Source organism: Haliotis rubra, unplaced genomic scaffold (genome assembly GCF_003918875.1).
Source record: "Haliotis rubra isolate DU_JTF1 unplaced genomic scaffold, ASM391887v1 Scf850, whole genome shotgun sequence".
Classification (NCBI taxonomy): domain Eukaryota; kingdom Metazoa; phylum Mollusca; class Gastropoda; order Lepetellida; family Haliotidae; genus Haliotis; species Haliotis rubra.
The window spans coordinates 69,728-82,592 of NW_025767580.1; the positions used below are offsets into that span (position 1 = coordinate 69,728).

Here is a 12,865-nt window from a genome sequence, read left to right on the forward strand (position 1 = left end):
TGGAATGGATGCTCCATCCAGAAGCGTTTCGGAACATAAGGGAAATAGGATTCCCTTCCATAGACCTGTTTGCCACGAGGTTCAACAAACAACTACAGACGTTCGTCTCACCAATTCCAGATCCTCAAGCCTGGGCAACAGATGCACTGAGCATGTCGTGGGAAGGACTAAACGGCTACGCTTTTCCACCTCCGATACTACTGCCAAAAGTATTGGTCAAGATCAAACAGACTCAGACGCTACAACTGACCTTGGTAGCGCCCTACTGGCCAGCGAGAGCATGGTTCCCAGACCTAATAGAAAACCTAGGAAACCCAGTTATCAAGCTTCCAGATTGGCCGAACCTACTGATACATCCGCACACCAAGCAAGCCCACGGAAACCCAACAGTGTTCCAGTTACACGTGTGGACCATATCAAAATGTGTTTGAAGAAAAGAGGATACTCCGCCAGAGCAGCCAAAGCAGCAGGACTAGAACCTCCTAGAGCTTCCAACCCACACGAAGTTAGAGCACTGGTGTCCACACTAGCTCTACACGGAAATTGCTCTATACCGACAATAATGGAGGGCTGCTTCTGGAAGTCGGATACGGTGTTTGCCAACCACTACCTCAGAGACATAGCCACTGAAGATGTCTCAGGCATTCACCAATTTGGACCTCTCGTTGTAGCACAGCAACTAACGGTTCCTCAAAGGCGCTGAGTTGGAAATCTCACCCTTTATCACGCTGACTTGTAGATGACTTTTACTAAGGAAAAGTATTAGTTTGAAAGTCCATGTGCACAGTCTAGGATAGGCTAGCATGAGTGATTTAACTCTTTCAACACCAGTCAACCAGAGGCATTTACTGCCATGACACCGAGTTCCCAGAGACTCTGAGGTCATAGATGAAGCCTATGTTTATGAAGGAAATTATAAGCTTGTAAAACTTTATTGCTGCTACATCCCATACACCATTTAAAAGATCGAATCCTACTGTTGATAAATATGAAGTTTATTTTTATAATATTATTCAAATAATACAACTACAACTTAAATAAATTTATATTTGAATGAAAATGCAAGCTTACATTTATAACGTTCAGATAAACCACGAAAGAAGCAAAAACTATGGCGATTTTTTCCATTTGTGACATCTCATAACATGCCCGTGCCTTTTTCTTTTATATTTTCATTTTTACGTAATCAGAAAATTATTATAAAAAGATTTCTTAAACAATATGTATGGTCGCCTATTTCCCGATATCTGTGGATTTCGCTTTCGGTAAAATGACATAACAACTGAAAATACCTCCGTTTTTGAAGCCAGTATGAATAACATGCACGGCAAATCGTTTGATGTCGGGCATCGTTCGAAAGCTCTGAACATCAACAATATCACTGTACCCTTACCAAGAGTATTTTCACAGTTGTAAGAAGCGATTTTATTGGATAAAGATTGGTTTCCAATGACGCTTTTTCGCCACAGTCTGCTATAAGGGTCGTGATTGGTCAAAATCAGACACGTGACCTAAGGTAGCCAATCATATTACGGCAATGGATACCGTCCTCGTAAACGAAAACTTTTAGATTTGGACAAAAGTTTTGGGTAAAATAATGCTATTCTGAACATATTAAGCAAGAAATCGCTACCTATACGTAAATTATGGAACGTATTGGACATATCGTGCTAGGTTATGACCTGTGACAAAAATGCTTCATGTATGTATTTTTGCATTAAACATCGTGTCCGAGCGTGAAGATCGAGGCGGCGAGAGCCGAGATGTCACTTGTCAGTGACTTGACTTGCATTTCATGATCGAACAAAAAGATGGAAATAGTAATTTTATATGTACGTTTGACAACTTTTATGAATGCTGTTGTTGATTTTATTCATTAGTTTATTCAATTTATTTAATAATTTCCTCGAAACATCGTTACTTTGCTCTTTGACAATGTTATTGTGGGTCCGCTGCCCACTGATAAAGATTGGTTTCCAATGACGCTTTTTCGCCACAGTCTGCTATAAGGGTCGTGATTGGTCAAAATCAGACACGTGACCTAAGGTAGCCAATCATATTACGGCAATGGATACCGTCCTCGTAAACGAAAACTGTTAGATTTGGACAAAAGTTTTGCGTAAAATAATGCTATTCTGAACATATAAAGCAAGAAATCGCTACCTACACGTAAATTATGGAACGTATTGGACGTATCGTGCTAGGTTATGACCTGTGACAAAAATGCTTCATGTATGTATTTTTGCATTAAACATCGTGTCCGGCGTGAAGATCGAGGCGGCGAGAGCGAGATGTCACTTGTCAGTGACTTGACTTGCATTACATGATCGCACAAAAGATGGAAATAGTAATTTTATATGCACGTTTGACAACTTTTATGAATGCTGTTGTTGATTTTATTCATTAGTTTATTCAATTTATTTAATAATTTCCTCGAAACATCGTTACTTTGCTCTTTGACAATGTTATTGTGGGTCCGCTGCCGAAGCATGTGTCCGAGAATCGTTGTTTTCAATAACATTGCGAAAAATAGTTTATAATTTTAATTCTGCTGGTAATATATGATAAATTGAAATTTAATAAGTGTTTTCAGACATTGTGAAATGTGATAGATTTGATATATGAATCAAAAGTCAGGTAGGTTCCTAAAATTATGTCTCATTTTGACGTGACTACTGCCTGGCCGATTAATCGGCCTCCGGTGTCTGGGGACTCATAACGTTGTGGCCGATTATTCGGCCTGCGGTGTTGAATGGGTTAAGATCCTGTACGGGTAATGATCATACCTGCACATAAAGGGATCGCAACTCATTTATGATAAAGACCTTATCATAATCTATGGGTTGTTATAACATATCTAGTACAGGAGAATACTAGTTTATCTATAACCACACGAATCAACATGATTCAACTTGTCTGAGATTGAAGTAAGACAAGGAGTGGTCCCCCGAGTTACTACGCATGTTGGAAGAATAGGACCAAGGAAATGCCGTTCGCAGTTCCCATGGGGGGGATACAGGACGTATCTAAGGACAGCTGTTGAATCCAGTGGCTTGACCCACCACCTATTCCGACGGATTCTATAAGCAAAAGATCATGAGTCAGGATAAGGAAAAATATGTAAGTTTTGAAGTAGAATTTGATATTTTATACTTATCCTGACTCATGACGAACAAGCCCTCCCAACCTCCCCGTTGAAGACACTTGAGATTTCACAGCAGATCCAAGTGCATGGGCGAAATATAAGGAGAGAGTGACAAGTATTGGCACGTCACATGGTACGTTTACACGGGTTCAAAGGGCAAGGGATGTAACTCGTGTGTGAGTATTTATACATCTGCTTCGGGAACTTCAAGGGATTCAAGTGTTCCACTACCAATCGAAAGGGAAAGGGAGATAAGCAAAAGATCATGAGTCAGGATAAGTATAACATATCAATTTTACTTAAAAAATTACATGTTTCATAAAAGTGTCATGCCAAAGGCCCAGATTTGATTCCCCACATGGGTACAATGTGTGAAACCTATTTCTGGTGTCCATGGATGATATATTGCTGGGACATGACAAAAAGTGGCATAAAAACTGTGTATGTGAACTGCTGCCTTGTTCACAAGTAATGTACGATGCTACGTTTCAGGCCCCAACCGTATGTATGTACTATGCTACGTTTCAGGCCCCAGCCGTGTATATAATCTATGCCTTGTTTCAGGCCCCAGCCGTGTATATGATCTATGCCTTGTTTCAGGCCCCAGCCGTGTATATGATCTATGCCTTGTTTCAGGCCCCAGTCGGGCGGTGGGGTAGTCTAGTGGTTAAAGCGTTGGCTCGTCACGCCAAAGACCCGGGTTCGAATCCCCACATGGGTACAATGAGTGAAGCCCATTTCTGGTGTCCCCCGCCGCGATATTGCTGGAATATTGCTAAAAGCGGCATAAAACCAAACTCAGTCAGTCAGGCCCCAGCCGTGTATATGATCTATGCCTTGTTTCAGGCCCAAATTTTCACAAGTAATCTACTGTGCTGTGTTTTAGGCCCCAAAATGTTCACAAGTACTGTATTGTGCTGTGTTTTAGGCCCCAAATGATCACAAGTAATGTACGATGCTACGTTTCAGGCCCCAGCCGTGTATATGATCTATGCCTTGTTTCAGGCCCCAGCCGTGTATATGATCTATGCCTTGTTTCAGGCCCCAGCCATGTATATGATCTATGTCTTGTTTCAGGCCCCAGCCGTGTATATGATCTGTGCCTTGTTTCAGGCCCAAATGTTCACAAGTAATCTACTGTGCTGTGTTTTAAGCCCCAAATGTTCACAAGTACTCTACTGTACTGTGTTTCAGGCCCCAGCCCTATGTGTGTACAACAATGCCTTGTTCACAGAAAAGGACTGGTGTGGAATCAAGATGTTACACAACAGTGTAAAGGAGGAGGAACCACTCAAAGTTGGACGCTTTGGGTTAGGGTTTAAGTCCGTGTTCCATGTAACAGGTGAGTCTGCCATATGTAGCTCCTTGTCTTGATAAACTAATGAAGGTAATATGAGCAATAACAACTGATAGAAGCATGCACAATATCTGTTTGTGATGTGTCATGTATGAGCAATAACAACTGATAGAAGCATGCACAATATGTGTTTGTGATGTGTCATGTATGAGCAATAACAACTGATAGAAGCATGCACAATATGTGTTTGTGATGTGTCATGTATGAGCAATAACAACTGATAGAAGCATGCACAATATCTGTTTGTGATGTGTCATGTATGAGCAATAACAACTGATAGAAGTATACACAATATCTGTTTGTGATGTGTCATGTATGAGCAATAACAACTGATAGAAGCATGCACAATATCTGTTTGTGATGTGTCATGTATGAGCAATAACAACTGATAGAAGCATGCACAATATGTGTTTGTGATGTGTCATGTATGAGCAATAACAACTGATAGAAGCATGCACAATATCTGTTTGTGATGTGTCATGTATGAGCAATAACAACTGATAGAAGCATGCACAATATGTGTTTGTGATGTGTCATGTATGAGCAATAACAACTGATAGAAGCATGCACAATATGTGCTTGTGATGTGTCATGTATGAGCAATAACAACTGATAGAAGCATGCACAATATGTGTTTGTGATGTGTCATGTATGAGCAATAACAACTGATAGAAGCATGCACAATATGTGTTTGTGATGTGTCATGTATGAGCAATAACAACTGATAGAAGCATGCACAATATCTGTTTGTGATGTGTCATGTATGAGCAATAACAACTGATAGAAGCATGCACAATATCTGTTTGTGATGTGTCATGTATGAGCAATAACAACTGATAGAAGCATGCACAATATGTGTTTGTGATGTGTCATGTATGAGCAATAACAACTGATAGAAGCATGCACAATATCTGTTTGTGATGTGTCATGTATGAGCAATAACAACTGATAGAAGCATGCACAATATGTGCTTGTGATGTGTCATGTATGAGCAATAACAACTGATAGAAGCATGCGCAATATGTGTTTGTGATGTGTCATGTATGAGCAATAACAACTGATAGAAACATGCGCAATATGTGCTTGTGATGTGTCATGTATGAGCAATAACAACTGATAGAAGCATGCACAATATGTGTTTGTGATGTGTCATGTATGAGCAATAACAACTGATAGAAGCATGCACAATATGTGTTTGTGATGTGTCATGTATGAGCAATAACAACTGATAGAAGCATGCACAATATCTGTTTGTGATGTGTCATGTATGAGCAATAACAACTGATAGAAGCATGCACAATATGTGTTTGTGATGTGTCATGTATGAGCAATAACAACTGATAGAAGCATGCACAATATGTGTTTGTGATGTGTCATGTATGAGCTATAACAACTGATAGAAACATGCACAATATGTGTTTGTGATGTGTCATGTATGAGCAATAACAACTGATAGAAGCATGCACAATATGTGTTTGTGATGTGTCATGTATGAGCAATAACAACTGATAGAAGCATGCACAATATGTGTTTGTGATGTGTCATGTATGAGCAATAACAACTGATAGAAGCATGCACAATATGTGTTTGTGATGTGTCATGTATGAGCAATAACAACTGATAGAAGCATGCACAATATGTGTTTGTGATGTGTCATGTATGAGCAATAACAACTGATAGAAGCATGCACAATATGTGTTTGTGATGTGTCATGTATGAGCTATAACAACTGATAGAAACATGCACAATATGTGTTTGTGATGTGTCATGTATGAGCAATAACAACTGATAGAAGCATGCACAATATATGTTTGTGATGTGTCATGTATGAGCAATAACAACTGATAGAAGCATGCGCAATATGTGTTTGTGATGTGTCATGTATGAGCAATAACAACTGATAGAAGCATGCACAATATGTGTTTGTGATGTGTCATGTATGAGCAATAACAACTGATAGAAGCATGCACAATATGTGCTTGTGATGTGTCATGTATGAGCAATAACAACTGATAGAAGCATGCACAATATGTGTTTGTGATGTGTCATGTATGAGCAATAACAACTGATAGAAGCATGCACAATATGTGTTTGTGATGTGTCATGTATGAGCAATAACAACTGATAGAAGCATCGCAATATGTGTTTGTGATGTGTCATGTATGAGCAATAACAACTGATAGAAGCATGCACAATATGTGTTTGTGATGTGTCATGTATGAGCAATAACAACTGATAGAAGCATGCACAATATGTGTTTGTGATGTGTCATGTATGAGCAATAACAACTGATAGAAGCATGCACAATATGTGTTTGTGATGTGTCATGTATGAGCAATAACAACTGATAGAAGCATGCACAATATCTGTTTGTGATGTGTCATGTATGAGCAATAACAACTGATAGAAGCATGCACAATATGTGTTTGTGATGTGTCATGTATGAGCAATGTATTGTCAATGATGTGATGGTATGCGGATTGTCAGATGTCTGATCACTTCTTGGTTCACGCCCAGTTAAAACTTTCTAAACCAGGAAATGTCATCAAAACAATAACTTGTCGTAAAATTATAAACTAATCAATAAGGACCTGTTCAGGGCCGATCTTGCCAAGTCAAGCCTGGTGTGTGAACCCCCAGACAACATTGAGGCTCTAGCAGATCTCTATCAGGATAATGCTCTCTGCAATCCTAGACAAGCACGCTCCTGCTGTTAGCAAGACTGTTGTTAAAGCGTCAAATTCTCCCTGGTATGATGATGAAGTCCATTGGGCTTAAAATTCAGAAACGTAAATCTGAAAGACTTTGGCGTAAGACACCGACTAGAAGTTCATCGTCAGATGTATTGTCAGCGCAGGAATAGCATGATTAAACACATAGCCCATGCTAAGAAGAACTATTGCCTGTCCACTATCGAGGATATTAAAAATAATCCTAGGAAAAATGCATAAATTTATAAATGGCCTTCTTGGGAAAAAAGCATGATCCAATCCTACCCTCAACTCCACCTTTGATGAACTTCCTGACTCCTTTAATGACTTTTTTCGAGCCAAGATTGACAAAATTCATTCAACACTGAAAGGTACTAGGCTCCAGTTTGATAATTCTACTGATACACAGTTTTCTGGTATACCACTATTGAGTTTCATCCATTTTCTGAAAACGACATCAAGAAGATCATTTCTGGATCCAAGCCTCCACCACTTGTCACTTGGACCCGATTCCCACATCGCTGGTAAAAGAATTCCTGGATTTGCTGCTCCCAGTTATCACAAAGATGGTGAACAGTAGTTTGATAAGTGGTGTCTTCCCAGATTCTTTCAAACATGCCACTGTCATCCCCTGTTAAAGAAGGATAACCTAGATCCAAACTTGCTTAAAACTTTCGACCAGTCTCTAACCTGAAGTTTTATATCAAAGATACTTGAGAGAGCAGTCAATATTCGACTCAGGGATCATTTCTCTGCCTTTTCACTTTTGGATAAATTCCAGTCGCGCTTACAGATCAAATCATAGCACCGAAGTCAGCCCTCCTCAGAGTCTCCAACGACTTTACTTTACAGCTGTTGATGAAGGCAAACTAGCTACTCTTATCTTGCTTGACCTCTCTGCTGCCTTCGATACAATCGACCACCAACTCCTTCTGGAAAGACTCAAGGGCCAATTTGAATCCATGGGGTACCCTCATCTGGTTACAATCTTATCTCGAAAGCAGAAGTCAGACTGTCCTGTTAGACAATATCAAATCACAAACCTCCTTGGTCCACTGTGGTGTACCCCAGGGATCGGTACTGGGTCCGCTTCTTTTCATAGCATACACGACCGATGTTGCAGGACGTAATTGACAAACATGGCATTTCCCATCATTTGTTTGCAGATGACACTCAACTTCAGAAAACTCAATTCCCAAGGACTTTCACACTGGTCTTCATAAAATAACAGACTGTACTAAAGATGTTAAGTCATGGATGACAAACAACTTGCTAAAGTTAAATGATGACAAAACTGAGGTGATGGTTATTGATCCAGGCAAATGCAAAAACAAATTACCACCAAAACTGTTCTGGTAGCAGATGCAGAGATACAAGCTGTCGACTCTGTTAAAGACCTTGGAGTTACACTTGACTCACACCTGGCGATGGACACTCATGTAAATCAACTCTGCAGAATATGCTTCTTTCATCTACGCAGCCATTGGCAGAATACGCCATCTCATCAGTCGTGATGCAGCACACGGTCTGGTCCAGGGACTTGTTATATCAAGAATTGATTACTGCAATAGCCTCCTTTTGGTATTTCTCTCAGAAGCTGCTATCAAAATTGCAAAATGTCCAAAATACAGCCTCCGAATCATAAGCAGAACTTCAAAGCGCCACACATAACACCTGTCATGAAAAACCTCCACTGGCTGCCTGTTAAATCAAGAATTGACTTTAAAATATTGTGTTTTGTCTACAAATGCCTCAATGGCATAGGCCCAGAATACCTGAAGGAACTCCTTTACCCCGCACACTCCAGAAAGACAGTCCTCTCGTTCTCAGAATCTGAACCTACTCTCTGTGCCTCGGTTCAAACTGCAAACTTTTGGAAGGAAATCCTTTGTCTGCTCTGCCCCTCTACTCTGGAACTCTCTCCCTATCACCATTAAATCAGCAGTTGACTTTTATTCCTTCAAACGACTTCTCAAGACTCTCACCTGTTTCACTGCATTATGACTAGCAACTAGTCCCTTTATTGTATATATGTATTATTATCCACTCACTTTGTTAGCTTTGAGCATGGGCCTTGTGCATGGAAAAGGCGATTATAAGTTCACATTTATTATTATTATTATAATAACAACTGATAGAAGCATGCACAATATGTGTTTGTGATGTGTCATGTATGAGCAATAACAACTGATAGAAGCATGCACAATATCTGTTTGTGATGTGTCATGTATGAGCTTATAACAACTGATAGAAGCATGCACAATATGTGTTTGTGATGTGTCATGTATGAGCAATAACAACTGATAGAAGCATGCACAATATGTGTTTGTTTAGTGTCATGTATGAGCAATAACAACTGATAGAAGCATGCACAATATGTGTTTGTGATGTGTCATGTATGAGCAATAACAACTGATAGAAGCATGCTAATATGTGTTTGTGATGTGTCATGTATGAGCAATAACAACTGATAGAAGCATGCACAATATGTGTTTGTGATGTGTCATGTATGAGCAATAACAACTGATAGAAGCATGCACAATATGTGTTTGTGATGTGTCATGTATGAGCAATAACAACTGATAGAAGCATGCACAATATGTGTTTGTGATGTGTCATGTATGAGCAATAACAACTGATAGAAGCATGCACAATATGTGCTTGTGATGTGTCATGTATGAGCAATAACAACTGATAGAAGCATGCACAATATGTGTTTGTGATGTGTCATGTATGAGCAATAACAACTGATAGAAGCATGCACAATATCTGTTTGTGATGTGTCATGTATGAGCAATAACAACTGATAGAAGCATGCACAATATCTGTTTGTGATGCGTCATGTATGAGCAATAACAACTGATAGAAGCATGCACAATATGTGCTTTGTGATGTGTCATGTATGAGCAATAACAACTGATAGAAGCATGCACAATATCTGTTTGTGATGTGTCATGTATGAGCAATAACAACTGATAGAAGCATGCACAATATGTGTTTGTGATGTGTCATGTATGAGCAATAACAACTGATAGAAGCATGCACAATATGTGTTTGTGATGTGTCATGTATGAGCAATAACAACTGATAGAAGCATGCACAATATCTGTTTGTGATGTGTCATGTATGAGCAATAACAACTGATAGAAGCATGCACAATATGTGTTTGTGATGTGTCATGTATGAGCAATAACAACTGATAGAAGCATGCACAATATGTGTTTGTGATGTGTCATGTATGAGCAATAACAACTGATAGAAGCATGCACAATATGTGTTTGTGATGTGTCATGTATGAGCAATAACAACTGATAGAAGCATGCACAATATGTGTTTGTGATGTGTCATGTATGAGCAATAACAACTGATAGAAGCATGCACAATATGTGTTTGTGATGTGTCATGTATGAGCAATAACAACTGATAGAAGCATGCACAATATGTGTTTGTGATGTGTCATGTATGAGCAATAACAACTGATAGAAGCATGCACAATATCTGTTTGTGATGTGTCATGTATGAGCTTATAACAACTGATAGAAGCATGCACAATATGTGTTTGTGATGTGTCATGTATGAGCAATAACAACTGATAGAAGCATGCACAATATGTGTTTGTGATGTGTCATGTATGAGCAATAACAACTGATAGAAGCATGCACAATACAATGTTTGTGATGTGTCATGTATGAGCAATAACAACTGATAGAAGCATGCACAATATGTGCTTGTGATGTGTCATGTATGAGCAATAACAACTGATAGAAGCATGCACAATATGTGTTTGTGGATGTCATGTATGAGCAATAACAACTGATAGAAGCATGCACAATATGTGTTTGTGATGTGTCATGTATGAGCAATAACAACTGATAGAAGCATGCACAATATGTGTTGTGATGTGTCATGTATGAGCAATAACAACTGATAGAAGCATGCACAATATGTGTTTGTGATGTGTCATGTATGAGCAATAACAACTGATAGAAGTATACACAAAATGTGTTTGTGATGTGTCATGTATGAGCAATAACAACTGATAGAAGCATGCACAATATGTGTTTGTGATGTGTCATGTATGAGCAATAACAACTGATAGAAGCATGCACAATATGTGTTTGTGATGTGTCATGTATGAGCTATAACAACTGATAGAAGTATACACAATATGTGTTTGTGATGTGTCATGTATGAGCAATAACAACTGATAGAAGCATGCACAATATGTGTTTGTGATGTGTCATGTATGAGCAATAACAACTGATAGAAGCATGCACAATATGTGTTTGTGATGTGTCATGTATGAGCAATAACAACTGATAGAAGCATGCACAATATGTGTTTGTGATGTGTCATGTATGAGCAATAACAACTGATAGAAGCATGCACAATATCTGTTTGTGATGTGTCATGTATGAGCAATAACAACTGATAGAAGCATGCACAATATGTGTTTGTGATGTGTCATGTATGAGCAATAACAACTGATAGAAGCATGCACAATATGTGCTTTGTGATGTGTCATGTATGAGCAATAACAACTGATAGAAGCATGCACAATATCTGTTTGTGATGTGTCATGTATGAGCAATAACAACTGATAGAAGCATGCACAATATGTGTTTGTGATGTGTCATGTATGAGCAATAACAACTGATAGAAGCATGCACAATATGTGTTTGTGATGTGTCATGTATGAGCAATAACAACTGATAGAAGCATGCACAATATGTGTTTGTGATGTGTCATGTATGAGCAATAACAACTGATAGAAGCATGCACAATATGTGTTTGTGATGTGTCATGTATGAGCTTATAACAACTGATAGAAGCATGCACAATATGTGTTTGTGATGTGTCATGTATGAGCAATAACAACTGATAGAAGCATGCACAATATGTGTTTGTGATGTGTCATGTATGAGCAATAACAACTGATAGAAGCATGCACAATATCTGTTTGTGATGTGTCATGTATGAGCAATAACAACTGATAGAAGCATGCACAATATGTGTTTGTGATGTGTCATGTATGAGCAATAACAACTGATAGAAGCATGCACAATATGTGTTTGTGATGTGTCATGTATGAGCAATAACAACTGATAGAAGCATGCACAATATGTGTTTGTGATGTGTCATGTATGAGCAATAACAACTGATAGAAGCATGCACAATATGTGTTTGTGATGTGTCATGTATGAGCAATAACAACTGATAGAAGCATGCACAATATGTGTTTGTGATGTGTCATGTATGAGCAATAACAACTGATAGAAGCATGCACAATATGTGTTTGTGATGTGTCATGTATGAGCAATAACAACTGATAGAAGCATGCACAATATGTGTTTGTGATGTGTCATGTATGAGCAATAACAACTGATAGAAGCATGCACAATATGTGTTTGTGATGTGTCATGTATGAGCAATAACAACTGATAGAAGCATGCACAATATGTGTTTGTGATGTGTCATGTATGAGCAATAACAACTGATAGAAGTATACACAAAATGTGTTTGTGATGTGAGTGTCATGTAGCAGCCTACGAACTTCTGATGAAATCAGCTTCAACTTGTGGCAGACATTCCTACTCCATTTTGTTAAAGTGAGTTTGAGTTTGTTCACATCAAACATCACCTTGTGCAATC

At 38.8% G+C, this 12,865-nt stretch overlaps 1 pseudogene; it reads left to right on the plus strand.

The window, feature by feature from the left end:
• Positions 1-3,899: 3,899 nt before the first annotated feature.
• Positions 3,900-12,865, plus strand: part of LOC124262734 — a 37,507-nt pseudogene continuing 28,541 nt past the window's right edge.